Source organism: Rattus norvegicus, chromosome 14, assembly GCF_036323735.1.
Source record: "Rattus norvegicus strain BN/NHsdMcwi chromosome 14, GRCr8, whole genome shotgun sequence".
NCBI lineage: Eukaryota > Metazoa > Chordata > Mammalia > Rodentia > Muridae > Rattus > Rattus norvegicus.
Genome location: NC_086032.1, coordinates 7,865,312 through 7,890,170, shown reverse-complemented (window position 1 = coordinate 7,890,170; position 24,859 = coordinate 7,865,312). Strand labels below are relative to the sequence as shown.

Genomic DNA, 24,859 nt, shown 5'->3' with positions numbered 1-24,859 from the left:
GGGCTAAAACTTTAACGGGGAAAAAAAAAAAGAAAAACCTTTACTGAAAAGCCCCAAGCGCATGAGACCACTCTGACGGAGAAATAAAACCCAAACCTTGTTCGCACGGGAGCACTAAACACAAACAGCAGCCCAGGAGTCTTCAGTGAAATCAGCCGCTTAGATGGTCAAACTATAACACATTATGTAAGATCAATAACCCAGTATTCATGAGCTGCTGTGTTCGGCCTCCTGGACATGATGCCTTTTGGTTAAAGAGTAATGGGAGGCAAGATCCACATGACTGACAGGTGTGAGTGCTTTCCCTCTAGACTTAACAGCCTCTGCAGGGTCTGCATTGAGGTCTCCCAGGGCCCTTCCCCAGAAGTTAAAAAAAAAAGCAGGAACTTCGGGGTTTGGGAGTCTGAAGACTAGAAGCGGCTGGCCTAGAACTGCAGGTGGCAAATGGTGGCAAATGCCCAGGATGGGACTAAAATGCTCGCTCCAGATCTGAAAGGTCTCTGTTGGAATTTGAGACATCTAGACTCAACCCCCCCTCCCCCACCAAAGTCCTAAACCAACCGGGTTGAGTAAATAAACTACAGGATAAATCCTTGCTCAGCCAAACGAAACAGTAAGAAACACCGTTGGCTGCGTTTTGGGTGCTAAATTTTTAAAATTCTGAAAGACTCGCGTTTCTATATATAGGTATGCAGAATTTATATTCTAGACCTACCGATGTTTTGCAAATAAAGACTAATGAGGCCATACAAAAATTAACCTAAAAAATGTCTTGTATAAAAAGGCAAGGGGAGAATGAATGAATGAGCTGACCCTCTGTAATGAACCCCTACGTTTAGCTTGTGGTGATGTCTCCATCTCTTTGCTACTGTAGCATTTCCTGAGCATGGCATCAGTGTGGGGGATAAGGCAGTGGTGAGATGCATTGTGGGATTGGGGAGATGTCCACTTGGGGGAAGTAGATGAAGAGTCTCGGAGTCAGCACGTGGCTCTGCACTTGACCACTCACATGGATTTACTGAGCACCCATACACACAGTATAAAATCCTCAGGGTGCTGCCGACTCCGCATCCTGGGAGCCATGACTCACCTCACCGCAGCACCCCAGGGTGTCCACTACCCAGTTATCAACGACAGACCCCATTCTCAGCAATTCCATAATTTCACAAACATTTACACACTGAAACCGGAGCTCTGGAACTGAAAAGAGATCCTGCCCTCCCCTCCACACCCCAGAGACCCTGACCTAAGAACAGGAGACTGACTAAGGAGCGACTCTCTGCTCTAACCCAGCAGACCACCCGTGGACCATAAGAGGCCAGGGAGGACGCCATGCTTTGAGCCTTCAGGAGGAAGCCAGGAACACGTCTCTGCCCCTGCAGAGAACGCAACATGGGCCAAAAAAATCTCGCACTCAGAAATCAAAGTCCCTACAAAGGACACGGACTGCTGCTCTCCTCTGGCCTCTCTGTAGCCTGCCCTTTCCTTCTCTCTCTGTACACAGCACACATCCTCCTGTCTCAGCATTAACTCTCCTCTCAGATCTACAGCCTTTCCTCTCCCCAACAACTTCACATGTCTTCTCTACCACAAAGCGTTCCTCCCACCCACACAGCACCCCAGTCCTGCCTTTATCCTCTGAACCAACCCAGCCTGTTCCTCTATGGTACCTACAGCCCTTCAGGGACATGGGGGAACCCACGGCTATAGCAAACACTGTAACAGCGCTCAGAGTGGCTGCTGTTGTCCATGTAGCTGACGACGGCACGCGGTTGGCATCAATGCCTCCACTGTACCATTTGCACCAAGTTAGAGAGCTCTACAACCTTGCAGTGTGCACCACAGCAGACAGAAGGTGCTCCCTGGACAATCAGTGGCCAACAGAGAAAGGACTGGAGGAGCTGTGGCCAGGTCAAGTGGGCCTTTGTCTCCACCGGGGCTGACTGCTTTCATAGAAATTGGATACTAACTCAAGAAATTCGAGGATTCTATGCAGGGGGGGAAATGAATCTGTGAAAGGTTTCACAGTTTTCAAAATTTACAAAGAGAATTTATTATGAAAGGGGCATCTATGGGGAAACTGGGGTAGAATGGAGCTGAGATCATTACAAGATCACTGTAACCCTTCACCAAGCAATCAGGGGGCTGAAAAGCATCTTGGGGGGCGGGAGGCCAATGAGGAGTAATATTTAGAAGATGAAGGCATTAGGACTGAGACATCTGCGACTGTGGATCTCAGGACTCCCGAGGAATGGGTGACGAATTCTGGGTCTCAATCTCGTAACCGCACAGGAGATGAAGCATAAAAAGCTAAGAAGGCAGGCACAGTGGATAAACTCTGGGGGAGAAGGAAACCAGGGAGGTTTCAGACATGTTGAGGTGGACAGGCCTGAGCAACCGCGCAGTGGCTACACACGGACTAGCAGTTGGATATCAGCATACAGATGTAGAACTCAACAGTATGGTTTGGGCTGGTTCTGCTCTGTTTTAATTAAATGGCAGTTGGATATGGTAGACTCCAAAAGGACAGTACTGCTAACAGTCAGGAAGGCCAGCCATCAAGAGGACAGTGCAGACCAACGGTCAGGAAGGCTAGCCATCAAGAGGAGGAGAGTGCAGAATGGATTCTACAGAGACCAGGTCTCAAAATGAGAAGAAGAAAATTACACATCTACTATTTCAAAATGTTAAGTGAATGACTAGGTGTCAGATATGTTTCTCCTTGTGAAAACCTAAATATCACCTTATGTTAGCATCAAAAAAAAAAATCGTATCTTTACAGGCTAACAAATAGTGCGTAATAAAAAACACAATGGTAGTCACAAATACCAAACATGCTTTAACCAAGAACACATGCTAAAAAGCAACGCCACGACTGCATTTTCCTGTAGTGATTTTGTTTTAACACAGACTGAGGGTAACATCAAAGTCTACACAGTTAAATGTATTCAGTCCATAAATGCCCCCACCTACGGCAAATTATCAAAATAACAACTCAGTAGCAGAGAACAGACCTGCTGTTTGGATTTTTCTCAAGTTTTCTTGTATTAGCCATCCTAAATCTAGATTAGGTTGGGCAGTGAGTGAAGGACTAGACTGAAAACAGCATTGCTATTCAGCCTCCCTCCTCCTGAGGGAATCTGCACATCCTGTTGTCACCGGAAGCCAAGTCACCCCCCTGGCACTCTGGATTTCTCCAGGTAAAGGGGGCTTCTGCAGGAAATCCTGACTAATCTGAGATCAGGGTTCTTGGGACTCCCCGCCCCATATGCATCAGGGGATCACTAAGGCGAGGCTCTGTTTAATAGTCTCTTCCACTCGATTCTAAGCTCTGCTGTTCCAAGTGTTTTGCAAGCCGCCTGCCCGAGATGCATGTTATGAGTGTCACAAAGAATCAATGACCCAACAGATGAGGTTACACAGGTGCGTCTGACATGGCAGGTACTCGAGTGTAATTATTCAAAATTGTAATCTGACTCCTTACATATTTTACAATTCCTGCCTAATTGACAATATAGTATTCTAAAACTATTAGACTAAATGTATTTAACTAATTAAATGTATTTTACTATTAAACATTAAATGCACGGGGGGGGGGGGGGGGGCTGGAATGATGGCTCAGCCATTCAAGGCGCATACTGCTTTTCAAAGGACCTGGGTTCAATTCCCAGCACCTGAGTCATGAGTCCCACAACTGCCCGTAAGGCCAACTCAAGGGGGTCCCATACCTCCGGCCTCTTGGGGTGCGTTTGCATACACGTGCATGTGTCATAAAATTTAAATAAGTACTTTTAAACTTTAAGTGTTTACAATGAATATATATATAATTCAACACAACACTTCGCCTACCCTAGAACTATACAGCACTTCCCTCGAACTTGCCACTTAACCGGGGCTAGCCTTAGACTCCTGGGCGCCTGCCTCCTCCTCCCAAGTGCTGGCACCACGCCTGGCTTTAGCTTTAGAACTGTTAAAAAGGCCTTGGTAAAATCTCCTCAGTGCAAAGTCGAACAGAAACCCAAGCTGCATGGCAACTTGGGATTTTTTTTTTTTCCAAGCCTGAGCAAGAGCTGAAACAGAAATTTCTTAGCAATCTCCTTACAAAGAGCTAACTTCCCAACATGAAAGGTAAGTAAGTCCTAAGTCACGAGGAAAATCTCTGAGGATTACGCTACGGCTATCACTGTGAGACAGGTAGCTGACAGCTGAGACAAAAATGGGTTCTGAGAGACGTGCGTCCTAAACTTCCTGCTGTCCCAGACACTACTGAAAACATGAACTAAGAAGCCAAAGATATTAAAAACACATGCTCACATGGATATCGACACAATAAATGGCTAACCAACAACAAGAGGTGCTGGCCCAGGAATGGCGACACTGCTGGCAGTCGTGCCAAACAGTACAGCAGCGTGATCAAGTTGCCTCGATACTTCCGATAGGGCCTAAAAGTTCGACCTCTGCATATGAAGTCAAGGAAACCAGACCTGCATGCTGAAGGCAAGAATACCTGTACTCCTAACTAACCAAAACCTGTATCAATCACGAACAGACAAAAGGCAGGACCGTGCTTAAAAAAAAAAAAAAAAAAAAAAGCCATAGTGTTAGCGGTTTGTTGGAGCTGGTTAGTACCAGCTAAACAGAGCCCTTGGGTGAGTTCTCGTGTTGGTTTATAAAGCTTACTATGGGCCATGATAACTGTTACTCTAGAACAATTGCCACAGTTGTTCCCACTGACCAGCCCACGGCTATTCCACTGCTCTACATACAGCACAGGCATTACACTGAATGCACCAAGTTACAAAAGACAACATCCTGTACGACCATGCATCTGGATGGTGCTCCCCAGAGGACATTAACGGTTGCCAAGGACTTGAGGACTAAGCGGAGAGGCATGAAAAGGCCTTCCTAGGGACACACAACAGGCTCCGCTTGTCTGTACTACAGACCACCCAACTGCAGATACAGGTAAACTGTCCCCACGTGGCGATGACTGCTAAGTAAAACCCAACCTGAGAAACACTAAAGCGGTCGGTCGTTAATTTGTGAATGGTGCTGTGGGTGCAGACTAGATTGGCTATGCAGAAGGGGGCTGGAACTCAGAGCAAACGCCAGACAAGCAGGCTCTCGGAGACGTAAGCGATGGAAAGGCAGGGGACGTGTGCAGTGGGATCACAGAGAACACTAACTCGGGAAGGTAGGTGGTTGTGGGAGGGATGCCGCAGGAACGGCTTTGCGGTTTGCCTGCAGAGCTGTGTGCATACCTGGATCACCCCAGCAAGCCCCTAAAACATCCGTTACTCGTCTACCAACGGCTATCACTGGCTCTCAGTTTAGACCGTCTGGGGTCCTAGACTTTCACTAAAGTTGCCTAATTCCTCATCTGTACAATGGGATCAACGTCTTCCTAACGTCTCATTGAGAGCGAGTGAATGAACGCTCTACACGCCACCTGTCATCCACTCCACCTTTACGTGGTACGCTGCTATACTCCCGATCACAGACATCAGACACCAGACACAATCAGGTGGAAAGCACACACGCTAACTTTTAGTTTCTGGAGACGGTGTCACGTGCTCCTCGGATTGGCCTGCAACCACAAGGCCTAGCTATTTATTCTCTTTTTTTGGCCTCCCCAGGACTGGGCTAATGGGTATGAATCACCACACCCAAGTATGATATTTATTCTTTTAACTATGATGTCCATTTGTTCACCATCCTTTGTGGTTCCGAAATGTGGGTGGGGGTGGGGGAGCACCAATGCAGGCTGCATTCTGAGGGTAGTTTCTGGAAATTCCAGGACGCCAGTGAACGCGCACACTAGTGATACTGAGGATGCCAGACGTAAACACGGAAGGCTTGCAAAGTTCGGCGTCTTCAGAGTACAGGCTCTCATCCTGGAATATTACGCTACTGTTTAACTGCCTTTCCTATTTTCCAAGTAACTTCAGAGCCTCATGTTTCCCAACTCACAGCACATTTGTAGAGAAATTTTTCTGTTAGAAGCATATTTTTACATGAATGGGTTTCAACTAAGGAAAAGAAACTATTTAAAGACCGGTATTTCTAGTTCCTTGAGGCAGAACTGTTCGAAGTTTAACACGTACTGATTTCGAATACCATTAGTTCTCAAATCTAATGCAACACGGATCTTTTCAAACATAAATGGAAGCCAAGCTAATTCGTACACAGCAGGGTCCCATGGTGACACGTTTATTTACAGAGGAATTTACTTTTACTAGACCTATACACTAATAGAGTACAGTCTTTTAGTAGACTATACACTAACACCACATCCAGTTTTTCTGTAAATGAGTAAAATTTTAATTCTTTTGTTATTTTTACTTGCTATACAGTCTTGACAGTGAAACCTGCTGATAGTCGCCAACGTGGAAATCTGCTGTCTCGACGCAAAAGGTTTTGTTTTTCTTTTTTTTTTTTTGGTTTTCAGACACCATAATAACCACTTGGTACTGACCAATCCATAGCTATTAGTGAACAAAAATAGTTTTTCACATGCACAAGTACCATTTTCCCACAGAAAACACTTAACCATCGGTGAGGTACCGAAAACCTATGCATACGGTAAACATCTGCTTGTTATGATTCTCTCCTATTATTTCTACGACGGAAGAACTCATCATCTGTCTCTCCGACTCAGAGAGTCAAAAATCAGTGGAACGCAGCACCTCGGATGCGACCACAGTCCAGAGGGCTCTGGTCGGAAAGGTCACCGCTGCCTTTTCAACCCCCGCCATAACCGCGAAATGCTGGTGATGCCACCACATCCCCGATGCAGAACAGAAGCATCCCAGGTCCCTTCCACAGGGAAGGGTTTGCAGCTCAGGGCGTAGAGGGATGAGCCAGGAGAGGCCCGCGGCCCTGGAGACGGCGCCCAAGGGATGGAGGCCGCGCTCCGCTGCGCCCTGGCGCGCGCGGGTGGGGGCTGGGGGATCCGGGAATGGGCACCGGGAGGGTCCTCCCGAGGGGACAGGCCTGACCCCCACCCTCGGACGCCGCCGGGTTACGCCCCCGCCCGCCCGAAGCGGCGGTCGCTCCCCCCCAACCCCCGCCTCCCCATCCTCGAGGCCCCCGCACGCCCCTCCGCCGGCCGCCCGGGACCAGCCGCCGACGGCGCCCTCTCCAGGCCCGGAGGAGGACGCGGGTGGGGGAGCGGCTGGGCCGCGGCCTGTCCCCGCGCGGACAGCGCCTCCGCCCCGCAGGAACAAAGCGCCCCGCGGGCGAGCGGGCGAGCCGGCAAGCAGCACTCACCGCGGACGCGCTGGCCGGGCCGCGGGGCCCGGAAGCCCCTCAGGCCAGGCCGGGCCGGGGCCGAGCGCCCGCTGCAGTCCGCGAGCCGCGGGGCCGGGGCGGCAGCCGTGCTAGGCGGCCAGGGCAGCGACGCCGCCGCCGCTCCCTTCTCCCGCCCGGGTCCCTGTTCTGCCGCGTCTTCTCCCTCGCCGGGTCCCCGCCGCCGCCTCAGCCTCGGCGCTGCACGGGCTGCTCCTCTCCATCAAGGCCGGGCCGGGCCGCGGGGAACATCCCGGAAAGTGAGGGCTGGTGGCCGTCTCCCGCAGCTGCTGGTGGCCATCTTTAATCCTCCCCCTCCTCCCGCTCTCCCCACCTCCCGCGCCGGCTGACGGACGGCTCGGGATCCACCTCCCGCTCCTCCCGCTCCTCCTACCAGGCCGGCCGCAGAAACTGCAGCCGCGCGGCCGGGCCCGGCCCCTCCCGCCTTTCCTTCCTCTTTCCTACTTCCTTCCCTCGCCGCTGCTCCTGCTTGCCCGCACCCTCGGCAGGAGCGCAGCCCGGTCCGCGCCCCGTGCCCTTCTATCCTCGCCTCGGGGCTCCCGGATCCGCTGGCGCGGCGCTCACCCTCTCCGCCGGTTTCTCGGGGGACCCTGCTGAGAAAGCACCGCTGCGCGCCCCTGAACCCTACACCCATTGCTGAATGCTGTCACCAGCGATGAAAACACGCAAGCCTGCGTTCATTTTACTCCAGCTGGAGTACAAAAGAACTGCCCACGCCAGCTCTCTCACTACGCAGCCTCGAACCCCCCACCTCCTCCGGCGCTGCTGGGGGACCCAGGAGTTTCCAGTCTCCACGGTTGTCCTGGGTCAATGACCTTGAGACCTTCCACTGAGATTTTAGGTTCGCCCTGTTTGGAAAGGTCATTCTTTAGACCTCCATAGACCTGACCAACACAATGTTTGCACCAAATAAGTATGGATTGGTTGGAACACCTGAAGCAGCCAAGCGGTCATCAGTTTGTCTCTGTTCTAGTCAACCCAGCACACCGTTTGGGTCACACTTCTGGCAGCGGGGACGAAACTGAGTCAGCACGAATGCTTGAAACTCCTTTAAACAGCTCAGAGTGGGGAAGTAGGGTTACAGAAACTGGAGACACGAGCTTGTTTTCCCAACACTGCAATCTACAGCAGTTTCAGGATTTCCTCTTTAAAAAAAAAAAAAAAAAAAAAACCAAAAAAACAAAACAAAACAAAACCGAAGCAATTTGGACTTGCTGTGTCCTTTTTTTAAAGCCAGTTTGTGTTTGGAATTGGATCCAGTTGTAATGATTTACTCGCTGTTTGCTACAAGGTTCAGTCAGCACTGGACTGACAGACGTAGCTTTTATGGGGAGGGGGCGGTTCCTGCTGTTTATGGGCACCCCCCGCTGGCAGGAAAAAGCACCTTCACCCAGGTGTGGAGAGCCATGCGTGTACAACCGGTGCTGAGGCTGCTGTGGGATGGATGAGGTTGGGGGGTGCTTCAGGGGGATAGAAGAATTGCTCTGAGTTAGGGAGGCAGGGAAGGGAAGAGACAAGGATCAGACTTCAGAATAAAAAAATGTAAATGTTCTTAAGTTCAGAAAGAATAGACCAGAACAAACCGTTTTCAAAAACCTACTTTTATAACAAGATCTTCTAAGGGGGAACAGGAATCTGAAGGTTTTCTTCTAAGGCTCACAGAGTAAACCGTAGTGAAACTGGCCATTCGACTGTTTTAATTCATTCTGCGCCATGTACAGAATTCTTTTAAACCCAAATAGTCTTTGCTACAGCGTTCTGTAATACGGTTTTAAATTAATCATTACGGGCCAAGTCGCTGGGTGGGGGAGGGGTGTGCCTGCTTCTGTTTCCTTCTTGCTGCTCTCTCCTCTTTGGCCCTTTGATGTGTAATCTTTTGATTCTTTTCTCCAATCTATCATTACACAAATGTAACCACAAAATTCTGGGCTCTTCAGCCTAGGAGTGTGGTGAGAAGAACTACTGGATGCATGGCTACTTTAGGGTGAGAAAATCGGTTGAGTCAACACTGAGACCACCATGCATTTTAAAAAGGAAGCTCTTCAACTAAATAATGAGGTTTCGAATTAATTTTTGTAATTGAAATTGTAAGAAGAAAATTTATGAAATTTAAGACATCAGTACAGTGATTATAAATGTTTTTTTCCATTGAAAAAATAACATTGCAATAAAGTTCAAGGGTGCATCAGTATGCAAATGTGGCAATGTTCTTGCTGGCATCTTATGGACAGTATTTCACAAAGGTTTTCTCCCAGTGCACAAACACAAACCCAGCTGCCTTCTATTGTTTTGCCGAAGCCATACAAATATAAGTATTATAAGAATGGTCAGGAAAAGACCCTTCCCAGTTGCTTTCTCTCAGCTCTGCTTCAGATCTGTCACCGTCATAGCCCTTACCTTCCTGGATCTTTGTTGCCGGCCAAATGTAGTTTCTGTCATCTTGGGGTTAAGTATTAGGAAAAAAGAAATGGTCAGATCAGGTTCTCCAGCAACATGACTACTGTGTCATGTGTATTCACTCCGATGAACTCACACTCCTCATAAAACAAAGACTGTGTTAAAGTGGGATAAGCCCTTTGTGCGGAGGCCAGATGGAGGGAGTTCTAGGCATGTGCAGCAAACTCCTCTGGGGATAGAGGAAGCTGAAGGGCTATTGCTAAACAGTTCTGCACCAGGAGTCTGGTTCCTAACTTCCATTCAGAATCGAGGTGACTGTAGACAATAGCAGTTGAGGGGCTGTGCCCGACAACAAGCAAAAGCCACGGATTCGTGGTGACTCTGTGAACACAAGCAGAGGACAACAAGTGACTGACGGGAGAGACGGCGAGGAGGAAGGACATGCTTTGAAAGAGCAATTCGAAAATTGCCAAGAGAAATAATAAACTCAAATTTCTCTATTTAGACAATTGCTTCTTTTATGTTTTACTTATAAAATGAAAGGTTAATGGCAAATGGGATTATCATTCACGTATATACATATATATGTACATGTTGATATATACGTTGTGTACATATTCATACAATATACATATGTATGTAAATGAAGCAAATTCTAGAATTTTAAGATGTTACCAGAACATGGAGTGTTAAAGATGTTAGAAGACGAAAGTTACATAGATGTTAGCCATATTGACACATTCAGATTTCACTTAACATGCTAAATTATGTAACTATCCTATTTAAAATGTACTTCCATTTTCCCAGGTTATTAGCTACAATAATAGAATTACCGTATTGTTTCCCCTTGTTTAGAAGAAGCAGATGGAAGAGAAACTGGGCAAGCAAATGGGAGTCTCTGGGGATCACGTGACCGAAATGTTTGTGAAAAAGCATACCCCAGACAGGAAGGCAGAGTTAAGTAAATGTTCCCTGCTATTGTCATAATCTCTGTTCTTTGTAAAAGACGAGTATTTCTGCTCCCTGTTTGCCTCTGACAGACTGTCTAAAACTCTCAAGTGATTAATGACAAGCCATATTTATCTGTAATGATCAAAACCGAGCATCATTCTTCCCTCCTCAATTTAGAGGACTCCGTATAATTAACTGATGAGCTGTCCCCAAGACGGTGCCATTTACAGTCGTTACTGACTCTAATTGGGGAGAAATGCATTTGGAAAGTTCCAATTAGAGGCATTTTTCCCTCTTGTTCTTGTACGTACATTCAAAGGAGGCGCTGGAGCGTCCAGCCCCTTTGTTTGGGGAGTTTGTAGCTTGGTGGATTGTTTCTGTTTACACTTAAGTAAATAACACAAATGAGGCTTCTGTGAGCTTTAGCGTAACAAGACCACAGGAGGAAACTGAGCAGCCACACTTTTTCTCTTGATTATCATAATGATCATGATTATAATGGAAATGGGATATTTTGAAGATGTTGTTGAAAGCACGCCTAGTTCTGGATATAGTGGAGGCCTCCTGATATTTTGTCTTTGGTGTGTTTTTTTGTTTTTTGTTTTTTTGTTTTTTTTTTTTGAGATAATTACTATGTAGGCCAGGATGGGCTGGGACTTGCTCTGCAGAACTCAAGGCCACTTGTATGTTTTGATTTCCCACTTCTCTGTATTTCTTTATGGAGTTATGAAGAACTTAGAACTTCAAAACCAGCATATTTCTAATGTTTTCCCAAGTGCAAGATAGCAGTCTGAGCACTGGGGTTAATTCATCAAACAGCTATGAGCATATACATATATTTACATATATATATATATATATGAAGGCATCAGCATACAGTCAACCATGGGAATGTGACTGTGAAGTCTCAAGCCCAGAGACTTCAGAGCAGAAGGGGTTCATCTTTCTGATGGGAAAGGGAAGCCAGTCAAATCTTCAATCGTGCCCTATTAAACACATTAAACTTTATTTTTAGAATTTCTGATCACTATTGACTTTTTTTTCAGAAAAAGAAATGTTAAGGAATAAAGTTTAAGAAGATAAATGTGGTGGTGAGAATCGGAGGCCAGCCTGGGCTACACAGCAAAGTTTTGTGGAAAGATTTAAAAAAAAAAAAAAAAAAAAAAAAAAAAAAAAAAAAAAAAAAAACAATGTAGGGGTTCCTACTTACGAAACTAGAAATGATTATTTGCAACAAACTAGTAAAACTCAGAGTGAACAGGAGTTTGAGGGAGTTTGGGGGTCAAAAACGTGTAAGGTGAACTCTCAAAAGGTCCCTGTCATTTCTTGGATTGCCTGGAGAATTCAAAACAAAAACTGATTATAAATGCTTAAACAAGATAACATACCGCCATCTGCCGGCCAGAGTGAAAATGTCAGCCATCTCGAAGCAAGAAAAAAAAAAAACTAGGAATTTATTCTCTTTTGTTTATCTCTTTTTTTGAAACAAGTTCTCCCTAGGTAGCCCTAGTTGGCTTGAAATTTCCACAAGCCACAGGCCTCTGCCTGCAAAGAACTTAGATTCCAGGCTCACCGCCCATGCCTACGGCTTCAGCAAGGCCTCCTCATGTTAGGCTACTGAGTTAGCCATAACACAGCCTGTTCTAAGTCTGCTAATCGTGCCAAAAATATAAGGGGTGAAGAATAATTAATTCTTATGTTCTAATTCAACACTATTAAATGACATAATAGCACCAGGCAGAAGATACAAGAATTTTCGGTTCTACCCCAATAGTGCACACAAAGTATTACCAACAGGTGCACAATACAAGTCTGGCTGTAACGTTTACAAACGATGCTCAGGGCTGCCAGGAAGTCTATGTTTCACCCTCCTGTGCTGGGTTTCCTTAAGTGTAACTGTTTCACTAGGAAGTCTCTCAGGCAGACTTGTGACATTTCAATCTCTCTCTTCCCCTTCCTCCAGTCCACTGCCAAGCAGCCGGACTTCCCGCATCTTCTTAAATAGGAACTGTGCTTTCTGTTTTCTCTGATACTAATCTGGTTTCCCAATTACAGCTACAACAGCCTCACCTCTGCTCCACTCACATTTCCCTGGACTCCTTCTGGTCCACTGTGTCGGCTGAAGAATCTTCACAGCGTTTGGGACAGCTACCTATAACTCCAGTCTCCACTCAGAATGTGGTTTCTTGCACTTTTTCATGCTGGCCTGCTTCTAGTCTCCTCTTCTTATGTTGCCCCTCTGCCACAGGACCTTTATCCAGGCTGACCCACCCTGGCCTGTTCTTCACCTACTCCAAAAGCGCATTTATAAAAGCCCTGAGCCAGCCTTTCTCTGCAACGCGGATGGAACTGCTCTGTGGTTATATCTGGTTCATACCTGCAAACTCAGCAGGACCAGTCGGCAGTTGTTGGGGCTTTTCCTGTTTTGGTAACATTGCTTTCCATTAGAGAAGTGTTTACCTCATAGTAGAAAAGTGTCGACAAGCAATTAGGAATTATCGCAGCTTAATGAAATATAGTAATTTAACGAATGGATAAAACATCCTGGATTATTGATGACCTTAAACACGGACTACTTTCTGTTGGAATATAAATATTCATACGGCTCATTATTTGTTCGTAGTTCTTTCCTATATGTTGTGCTAAGAGTAGAAAACATATTTGTTTTCTTCACAATTGCCTCCTGGGCTCTGCTATGCAAATCTCGGCATCACTAATTTGGAAGCAAGCTGTCTTTAAGATGGCATCATATTTGGAAAGCATCTGTGCGATGCTGCCCTAGCTGGATCTAGACCTTCCACAGCTGATATTTGGTGTTTTTACCTCTTGTTCTTTCTTTCCTCTTGGCATCTGCTACCTTTAAAAATAAAGTTTCTTTTTAGTGGAACCTTTGACATGCCCATGCAATGAGAATCAGCGTGACGCAATAACAAAGGAGACAACCGGGAACACGCCCACTCACGGAACACGCCCACTCGCTCTTTGCCTTCCCTCAAATGAATTTCACTTTATGTATCTGAGTGCTTGTCTACATGTACATATGTGCACCATGTACCTAATGCTCTGGGAGGCCACCAGAGGGTGCCAGACCCCCTTAGAACTGAAATAACAATTCGCCAGCTGCCATGCAGGTAATGGGAGCTAAACCTGGGTCCTCTGAAGACCAGGAATTATTCTTATGTAGTACTGAGCCATTGCTTCTGTCCCCTGATTTCCTTTCCTTTTGTTACAGGATTTCACAATGCAGCCCTTCCTGGCCTGAATCCTGCTATGTAGACCAGTCTAGCCTCGAACTCATGTAAACCCACTATGTAGCCCAGTCCTACTATATAATCTCAAGATGTAACTAGCTAGCCTCAAGTTCACAATCCTTCCGACTCTACTTCCCAGGGGCTGGGATTACCTGTGCCCGGCTGTGCATTTTTTCAAATTGTCTCAAGAGTTTGGGCTTCTGTACAGAATCACTCGTCAGCAGAGAGTGCCCTATTTCTAGTCTTGTCAAGAAATTAAATTCTATATTCAATTTAAAGTTCTGTAAAAATCAATTACATTATATACTCTATGCCAAATATTTTTCAAATAAATCTGAATTTCATTCAATGACTGTGAAGACCAATTTTAGGTATCAGATTCCTTGGATCTCCCAGCTATCTGGTTAAAAATGATCCCGCTGTGTCCAAGAGTGTGTTTCCGGTGATGAGGATGTTCAGATTGGTCACTGCCCCCTCTGGGGAAGCCCAGCAAATAAGTCTATGATATTCAAGACTGACTATAAGCGCATGTAACTTCTGGAGTGTCTTCTTTTGTCATTGTTGAAATACAGCCTTCCTATATGAGCCAACTGGCCTGGAACTTGGGACGTCTGGCCTCACCTCCTGAGTTCTGAGGTTACAGATATACAACACCTCGGTTTCCAATATCCACTCTTTGTCAGTTCTGTCTCTGACTCCCAACACTTCTTCCCTGTTGAAGCCCACACCAAAGTCTTCAATGAGCTCCCAATGCACCATAAGACACTATCTCCCAGCATGCTAGGCGCCCTGTCCCTTTGCCAAGCTCTTCCCTGGTATGGGCACTCTGTGTCTTCCTGGTTCCTCTCATGCTTTCTCCTTTGCTTGACCAGCTTCCGCTGCCTGACCCCGCATCCACTCCCCCCACCTCCATTCCTGCTGGCTACATTGATGCTATCACCCTAATGCTCTCTTCTGCAGTCTGGTGACTTCAAGGCTATACACAGAAGGCATAAACCAGTGTATCCAACCCACGCTTTCAGCTTAGAGCCAATGGTCTTCTTGACGCTTCATACTGAGCTCTTTAAAAGTGGGTACCATCTCCTAAACCTGCTCTCACTCCTGGTGCTTCTCCTCGATGGCACTCTGCATAAAATGTGCTTTAGGAATGAAGATCCTCATGGTGTTCTGGCCACGGGTATTCAAACCCGAACCCACATCTCCTGTATTCTCAGTGTCCCAACACGTCCTGGGGAATCGTGGCTGTGCTGTGTGCACCGCTGAAATAGGTGAGGTCACCATGGAAAGGTGATGGTCTGCCACCTTCTCAGATTGCCTGCCACCTCCTCCCGGTTGTCACCTCTATAGAGGGCATCAGGAGAAGCTGCACATACAGAAGCACGGTGCCAGGGACACGGCTGGAGGAGGACTTCCCACACTTGAGTGTCTAACCTGTCAATGCATTTCTTGTATTGAAATCTAGACTCAGACCTTTGGCTGGTAAGACTTAAGACTTAGTGTCTTGCTTCTATTTCCATAGGTTACATCCACTGGGACGGGAAGGTGAAGAAGGGGTGGGCAACATCAGATTGCCCAATTTACGGGCTAACAGCACAATTTAAACCACTCTAGAAGTAAAAGGGGGACGTGGAAAACTTCCACTTTCGCCTGCCTACCAGAGCACGAAACCACAACCATTACTACCGAAATGTGCAAGAGGTAGAAATGAAATATTAATACAGCCGTGGAGAGTAAAGAGACCGCCGCTCGCCATCGGCTTGTCTTATACAGACGTCAAGGGTCTTCAGATCTGGCTAGGATGGCGGGCAAATTGAATAGTTACATTTCAAAATGTAAATGATCCGTGATAGGAGTGTGGAATGCTAAAGGGAGTGGAGAGATGGTTCGGCAGCTAAGAGGGCTTCAAGTTTGGTTCCCAGCGCCCACATCAGAGCGCTCACAATCGCTGCTCCACAGGAGACAGTGTCTTCCTCTGACCTACACAGACATCGACACTCTCATGCATACAGGCACACGGACATATGAGCAACACAAATAATACACACATGGAATGGAAATCCTTAAAGGTTGTAGGGGTTTTTCAAGCAAATTATGTAAGTACTGTGTTTATGAAATATCCAATCACTTTGGTTTTTATAGACCGCTCCTCCCCCCCACCCCCAAGGCAGTTTCTACCAGGTAGTCTTCGATGACCTCCAATTCACAATCTTTGTACCTTGAGTCCCCCTGAGGGCTGGGATTACAGGCGTGCACCACTGTGTCTGGCTGAGTCCAATCCTAAAAGATGAGCTGGGTACCTGTCTTAGGGTTCCTGTTGCTATGAAGAGATACTATGACAGGACATCTCTGTGTGGAATGGTCTTGGCTGTTCTAGAACTCTCTCTCTCTCTCTCTCTCTCTCTCTCTCTCTCTCTCTCTCTTCTCTCTCTCTCTCCCCTGCGTGTACACCAAGCTGGCCTTGAACTCAGAGATAAACCTGCCTCTGTCTCCTGAGTGTTGGAACTAAAGCCGTGTGCCACCAAGCCTGGCTGACCATGGCAACTCTTTGCCACTGTCACGGTGGAAAGCACGGAGGGACACAGGCAGACAGGGTGCTGGAGAGGTCTTTGAGAGTTCTACATCTGGACTGGCATACAGCAACAAGAGAGGGCCATACCGGGTCTGACTGGAGGAGCTAAAACCTTAAAGCCGTCCCCAGTGTCACACTTACTCCAGCAAGGCGACGCCTCCTAATGGTGCCAGTCCCTATGAGCCTATGGGAGCCATGTTCATTCAAACCACCACGGTGCATAAGGAATGAGGGTGACTGAGGCAGAAGGCAACACACAAAATTGGGAAGAAAGGAAAGCCAAAAATCCAGATGTAAGCATGCGTGGTTTGTCATCAGTGAGCCAACCAAGCCAAGAGTGGGGTGCTCTGACACTGTGAACACAACTTCATTCCTGAGGTAGTCATGTCAAAGTCAGACTGTAGATCCTTCCACACCTCAGGAGTAAAACGTCGAGGAGCACCTTGAGCTGCATAAGGAGCACTCTTACCTTACGTGAACAGAATCGATCGACTGTAAGTTCTGTGTGTGCCTCCTTCTTACAACCGTGCCACAGTGCTGCAAAAGCCCCCATTGGTGATCCTTCCTCCTAGACGTAGTAGCAGAAGAGACCCCCTCCTCCTGCTGTCTGCTTTAGACACATCTCACACTTCCAATCACTTGACTTTTTAAACAAGGCCCAGGGTGTTCTGTAACTAGCTGTGTCATTCAGACCGGTCTCAAACTCACGGCAATCCTCCTGGCTTTCTTCCTCAGGTACTGGGATGTGTTGGTTAGTTTTGTCAACTTCACACACACTAGTGTCACCTGGGGAAAGGGGACTTTAGCTTCTGAATTGTCTCGGTGCAGCTGGTGGGCGTGTTTGTGGGGCATTGCTTGCTTAGTGACTGACATGAGGAGGCAGGTGGGCTGGGTATAAAAAAGCCAACTGAATGAGCCGCCCGGGAGCAGGTCAGTGAGCAGCATTCCTCCATGGCTTCTGCTTCAGGTCCTGCCTAGAGTTCCTACTGTGGATCCCTCAGTGATGCATTGTAAACTGCAAGCCAAACAAAGTTATTTCTTCCCCAAGTTGTTCAATATTTTATCAGAGTAACAGAAGCAACCTAAGACATGGAATTAAGGTGTTAGCCGCCATTTCCAGTGACCCCTGGTTTATTATCCTCCTCCTCCTCCATTTTTTTCTTTTTTAATTATCCTCATGAAGAACTAATCGATCTGGGCTGGGGATACAGTTCAGTGGAGAAGCACTGCCTAGAATGTACAAGGCCCTTGGTTCAATCCCCAGTACCATCACCACCATGACCAATACAAAGTTTGCTTCAAGAAACAGTCTAAGATGGAGATAAAAACTGTTGCCAATAATTAAGCAGAAGTAAACTGAGTTTACAGAAACTTCTACACAGTGAACTTGAACCCAAGGACTTCAGCGTCTTGAGGCACTGAATATTTTTCTTCACATAAACAGGGGCAGTTCATCTCACTGAGCTGTGGACTCCCTGGGGCTCAGGGATAAATATTTGTAGCTCATTGTGTATGGTGTATGGTTGGCAGAAACTCCCCAACAAGGCTCCAGAGATAGAATTATGTAGCTGGTTCAGGTGAGGAAGCATGGCAACTGCATCTCTCTCCTCAGGGAGTGCAGGGAGAAGATTTTTACCTGTTAGCGGCGTCTGTGGGCCAGTCTCCCCACTACCCATATTCCCAGCTGCTATATCCTTCCTGATCAATGAACTTCATCAATCTACGATCTTTCGGCAGTACTCTTCTTGTGAAGATACCTGCGCCTGGCCTCCACATCTAAATGTTGCTTACTTCTCCGTCTGTCTGCTTCCTTCCCTCTCGGCTTCCTTTGGCCCGTGTGAAAGATCTGTTCTCATTCTGCATCTGCTTCGCCGCTCTTATCTTGTCTCGACCTCTGGTTTCCTCATTCCTTATTGGTGCAGACATATTGCACTTGCTCTCTGAATATTGACTGGCTGTTTGCTTCCACATAATACAGAAGGGCTACTGACTCCAGTTATGAGAATTGTGTCTTCCCGCAAGCACAAGCAGGGAGCAGATAAATGTTCCCATGACAAACTAAGAAAACAAACAGTTTTATCTTAATGGATTGTTTCCACCGGGTTGGCAATATAACAAGTGACAGATCACCGCCAATTAAATAATACACACTACCGAGATTTGCAACAGTCATTATGTTTAGAATAATTTTTTGTAGTTGTCTTTGAAATTAATATCTTGGTCGAAGAGAGCAGGACAAATGCTCATTGGATCAATGATATATCATTTAGCCTAACCCTCGCTTTTTGTAGTGGTTGCAAATACATTAAAGTCTAGGTATTGCTGGCCTCCAGCAGGACATGATCTAGTAGAAACAGTAGCATCTATTGGATAGCCACATTACCCTGTATCTCAATCGCTGGCTAACAAGTAGGTAGAAGATGAGCTAAAACAATGTTTCAAGCATGACTTGGAATCTTCATTAGCTTTAATGTGTTTTGTCTTTCTTAGCAATTATCCACTGGCTAAAATATGTTTCACATCTTTCCTCCTGGCTTCATGATTGCCAAAGTGAACTTTTTTCCTACTCACAATATGAGACATTCCTCTCAAATTTTAGGAAAAAAAATTAGACTAACCCTTAGCTGATTTTAAGTATGCATTAGTCCTGTTTTATGCCTCCCCTCCCCATTACTGTGTGTTAGTGTCTTTTTCTTGTTGCTGTGATAAAAATCTGTGACAAACGTAATTTAAGAGACAAAGGGTCTATTTTGGCTCGCAGTTCAAGGGTGGAGAAAACTTGGCAGGAATTCAAGGCATCTGGTCACATCGCACCTGCCATCAAGAGGCTTCGAGAGATGATTGCACACATTCAGATAGCTTTCTCCATTTTGTGCAGTCCAGGACCCCAGCCTAGGGAATGACACCACCCAATTTTAAGGTGGCTCTTCGCACCTCAATTAGGATAATCAATATAATCCCTCAAGGGCATCATGTTAGAGGTTTGCCTTCTAACCGATTTCAGTCACACTGACAGTCAATATTCACCACCACATGCTGTGATGGTTTGTATGAGAAGTGTCTCCTACAGTCCCAGGCATTCGAACACTTGATCTCCAGTAGGGGAGCCATTGTGGAGCTTTAGGTTGTTTGGCTTCCTGGAGGAATGAACCTTACTGGGGAAAAGCTTTAAGGAAAAAAGTCCTCTCTGACACTTCCAGTTTGCTCTCTCTGCTTTCTGTTTCTGGTTCAAGATGTGAGCTCTCCTCTTCCTGTGCCTGCTGCTAAGCCTGCCAGCTCTTCTGTCCCTGGAATGACAAGGCAAGCAAACTCCTTCTTCTATAAGTTCCCTTGGTCGTGTGTTATCACAGTAAAAGGAAAGTAATTGATACACATGTATAAGTTGTTTTAGTGTCTTTATTTATTTATTTATTTATTTATTTATTTATTTATTTATTTTGTATTTATGAGTACACTGTCACTCTCTTCAGACACACCAGAAGAAGGCATCAGATTGCATTGCAGATGGTTGTGAGCCACCATATGGTTGCTGGAAATTGAACTCAAGACCTCTGGAAAAGCAATCATTGCTCTTCACCACTGAGCCGTCTCTCCAGGCCTTAGTGTCTTGTGATTACAAGGCCCTGGCTTGTTCTCCTCTGTTGTCACGGTCCTGGTACTCTGGTGGTACTCAATACATACTTGATGAATGAATCACTGAGTGGTGATGAATGGAAAAGTAGGAAACAGGAGGAGAAAGGCCTTTCCTTCCATCTGTGACCTCACAAGATGTGGAGAAGCACCCGGTGTGAGTGAGTGATGGTTGCGTTGTCTGTGTGAGGAAAATGTGATCAAATCTGAACAGCAGATTTAGGAATCTGAGCTGTGTCAATAGACACTGGGAGGTTTGAACATTGGAGAGGGTTGGAGGTCTGCACGTGAGTGGCAGGGCTTATGTGTGGAGATCCCAAGCCCTGGTTTGGAGTGACAATACCAGAATCCTAAGGTAGAGATGATAAATCTTCTAGTGGAAGACTCATGACGATTTTGCTTTGTGTGAATTTGAAGAGAAAAGGGAAGCTATTGAAAGACAACTTTCCTGTCACTAGGCTTCCAAGCACACAGTTTCACTGTCAGGGTGTCTGGGGCTTGGCAACTGAATGGGGATGGGGTTGATTGTAGAGTGTGGAAACTTCATTCTCAGAAGATTGGAGTCTAAGTATGCCCCGCCCCAATACACACAAACAAGGAGATTAAAGTGGGGGAGAACTACAATTCTGAACAGAAAATTGAATCAAATATTATTTAACAGTAATCTATGTATAAGTAGTGTTCTAGTGAGAAAGGAAGAACTCTTGCAGACATCAGGAAAAGCAGTAGAAATAAAGGTTTAGTCTTGGAGGCTGGGTGTCTTAGTGGTGGAGTTTGTGATTTTCCATGAGTCCGTACAGTCAGTCTCCAGCCTTAAAAAATAAAGTCACCAAGAACAGGTAAATCAACAAATAAATCCCTGGAACTGTTAAATTTGGTCATTTGCAGGCACTGTGCAAAGTTATCCAACTAGTGTTTATAATAGTCTCTCATATTAGCAGACAAGTTAATCTGGGTGTAACCTCTTTAAACAAGAGTTTTAAATTGATTTAAATTAAAGTTGGTACTAAGATTAAAGGCATAGTTCATAATAATTGTGGAGTGGGTGATACTTTGAACCTGAATATGATTGTGATATTATTATTTAGTACTTCCCCCTGCTCCAATGCATACATTATCTGGATATTTCAAGGTAACATTGTTTGAGAAAATTTGTTAATTTTCAAGTTTGGGGCATATCATCATGGTATATTATCAGGGTACCTTACTGTCATATAAAGAATTGTTAGTGTTGTTGTTGTTTGTTTGTTTGTGTTTCGAGACAGGGTTTCACTCTGTAGCTCTAGTCTGGATCTTGCTATGTAGACCACAGCCTGCTATGTAGATCTAGCCTGGAACTCACTGAGATCCTGACTGCCTCCTGAACGCTGGGATCAGAGGTTTGCACCCACTGTACCTGGCCACTGCCAATTCTTTAAAGTCTTAGAAACCAAGATTTCTATACAAATAGCACTGTACAGTCCACCTTCTACACTCCTTCATTCGTGCCTGATCTCCGTACCCTACAGGCTGACAAATCCTACTCAACTGGTTAATTCCTATTAACCAGCAGTTAAAGAATGTCTAACAATGCTCGTTTACATAACACTCAGGTTGACGATCATAGCCAATCTGCCGAAATAGCATTGTGACAATTACCACCTTGACGACGAGTAAAACGAGACTCAGAGGTTGAGCAACTTAGCCCACATATAACGTATTTTTAAAACATTTTAAAAGCGGAAAGGTAGCGCGGAGAGATGGCTCAGCAATTAAGAGCTCTCGCTGCTCTTCTGGAGGACCCTGGTCCCAGAACCTATGTTGGGCTGTTCAACTGCTTGTAATTCCAGGTCCAGGAGGTCTGATACCCTCTTCTGGCTGCCACAGGTGCCCTCATACATGTGGTAAACACGCACGCACGTACGCACGCACGCACATACGCATGCACACATGAATAAAAGCAAATCTTTAAAGACAAAGGCTTACAGGGCTTGTTAGTGGGATCCAGGAATTCATAAAGAACTTTACTGGATGTGAGGAACTAGTTATTGGTCTCAGGAACTGCTTTCACCTCCAGCAATCAGTGACGTCACCTGCGCATCTGTTGCCATGGCAACGGTCATACATTCCCAGCATCAGGAGCAGCTACATCGCATTTCAAATAAAAGGCAGACCTTTCCTGCCCCCTACCCTTTTCTCTCTCTCTCCTCCCTCTCTTACCACCTCGTAGCCCTCCCCTACTCCCCAGCCCCAACCCCCCATCCCCAACCCCCGTTTCCGCCATCTCAATAAACCTCCTCCACGTGAGACCGTGTTGGCTTGGTGTGGTTTGTCTCAACCCGAGCTGCGATTTCCATCCCGACACTAGTCATTTGTGAAATTGTTACTGTTTTTTGAGAACAAGTCTTGTTACTCGAAATTGTCCTTGGACTTTCTGGGTAGGCAAGGAAGACCTTGGCTTCTATTGCCCAGCAGGCACCTCCTGTTTGCTGGGATTAGAGGCGTTGCCGCAATGCCTGACTTTGTGTTGTGCTGAGGATGGAACCCAGGACTTCCTGCATGCTAGGCAAGCGCACTCTTCTAACTGAGCCATCTATCCAGCTCCCACATGTAATTTTGAGATTTAAAAATAAGACGGAAGCTAAATTTGCTGCTGTCGGACATACAAGTAAATCCCCTGTAATGATTACTTTCCTTGCTTGTTGTGGCCAAAGTACTCAACAGGAAGCAACCTAAGGTGAGACGCGTTTCCTGTGGCTCGCCGTTTGAAGGATTATAGTCAGTCATGTAGGGAAGACACGGCCGCTGGAGAGCGATGCAGCCACAGCCGGGAGGGAGGCAGAGAGCTGTGCATGCTGGTTCTCAGCTTGCTCTCTCCCTTCATTTGGTAGGAGACCCCAGCCCATGGAATGGTGGCACCCACAGCGAGTGTGGGTCTTTCTACCTCAGTGAACCTGATCTAAAAACATCTTTATAAACAACCTAAAGACTTGTCTCCTAGATGACTCTAGATCCTGTTAGGTCAGAAATCAATGAATGCTTAGCAGCACAATGCCCAATGTGGAAAAGTCTGTCAGGTGGTCCAGCACCTTGCCCTGTTCAGTTCAAAGGCCCTATAGGAGCATGGCAGTGCAGACGGTTTCCCAGTGGCGTCTCTGGCTTTCTCACCTTCAGTGCACATGGCCACCTATAAGAACTTATAAATTAGATGTTCCAGGGTTTGTTTGTTTTTTTTTTAATCCAGAGTGTTTGCTTATTTTTGAGACAGGGTCTCAGGTAACTTGGGCTGGCCTCAAGGTCATTATGCAGCCAAACATGACCTTGAACTTGTGACCCTCTTGCCTCTACAGCAGTGCTCAGATTTGGTGTTTGCCTCTCCTGCTTTGATCTGATGTTCCAGCTTTTGAACTGATAAGAACGAATGCTGCACTTGATTTTAGCCAAAAGACTGAGAAAAAATGATGATGATGATGATCCAGTTTTGTAGAAATTTTTATTTATTATATATATGTATATGTATATGTGCTGTATATATGTATATATGTATGTCTGTATACCCTATTTGTACCTGATAGGTGCCCTCAGAAGGTAGAAGAGACCATTAGGGGCTGGAGAGATGGCTCAGTGGTTAAGAGCACTGACTGCTCTTCCAGAGGTCCTGAGTTCAAATCCCAGCAACCACATGGTGGCTCACAACCATCTGTAATGAGATCCAATGTCTTCTTCTGGTGTGTCTGAAGATGCTACAGTGTACTTATATTTAATAAATAAATTAAAAAAAAAAGAAGAGACCATCAGATGCCCTGAAACAGAGTTGCAGATGACTGTGAGCTGTCTGTAGGCGCTGAGAACTGAGCCTGGGTCCTCTGGAGTAGAGGTCGTTGCTTGGAAGATTGAGCCATCTCTCCAGTCTCTGTTCTGTTTTTCTTTCTTTCTTTAAACTTCAATCGTTTCAAGCACGGATAATGGTATCTTCATATACATGTGTATATATAAATGTTGAATTTATATTTTCTTTTTAATTCTGTTCATATTCTATATTCCTCTTCTCTAGGTAGTAATCTAGTCTAAAAATCACAGCAGAGTAACCAATTTTAGATTGTAGACTCCCTAAATTGTCCTTCTAAACCAAATGTGCAAAGCTACTCCCACTCCTGTGTTTGCCTCACGGAGCTTTAAATTCCTGTATATGGGATCTATTTTTAACAAAGCTAAACCCCTTAAAATGTGCACTTAGGGAATCCTGTTCAGAAAAGGCCAATGGAACAGCAAGACCTAAGCCAGCAAGTAAGGAAGTGACACGCGATCCACTCCTCCTGCCAGAGTGTAAGGTTTTAATCGATAATGTTATAAAACGCATGGAAAAGTACAGGGAAGGGGCGGAGTCAAGCAAATGCTGACAGATTCCCCCTTGGTGAAGCAGCGATGCTCTGATGCTCGGCAGGCAGGTCCCATACAGGCAAGCTGTAGTAAGGAGTTCTCACAGCCTCAGGAACGGCTGCATCATTTAACGCCTTCTGCCTGTTGGCTCACCGCTACATTAGCTGGTATTACAGTTCTTTTAACGTGAACTTGCCACCTGAGTAGGGAGCCTCACCCGCTGCAGAACTGTCCTGATTGCCTTGATCAGTCAGGGAGGCAGCTTCTCACGTGGGTGGCAGCCCAGATGAGGAGGCTATTTCAGGAGGAGGATCATCTCGCCTACTCCTTTCGTGGCCTTCGCTTCTACCGCCCTGTTCATCTGTCCTGCAGCTGCTGCCGGTTCCTTTGCAGA

General features: G+C 46.0%; 1 protein-coding gene across 2 annotated transcripts in view; it reads right to left on the bottom strand.

Moving 5' to 3' along the window:
* The window catches only part of Wdfy3 (WD repeat and FYVE domain containing 3), a 241,057-nt gene extending 224,832 nt beyond the window's left edge, over window positions 1-16,225 (bottom strand). The window contains exon 1 of one of the 2 annotated variants that reach the window (XM_039091828.2): window positions 16,123-16,225. The gene's annotated coding sequence lies outside the window, so the exon portion shown is untranslated. Of the gene's footprint in view, window positions 1-7,269; window positions 7,410-16,122 lie in introns of those variants that run through there. The other variant, XM_039091827.2, reaches the window with a different exon arrangement.
* Between the last annotated feature and the right edge of the window lie 8,634 nt (window positions 16,226-24,859).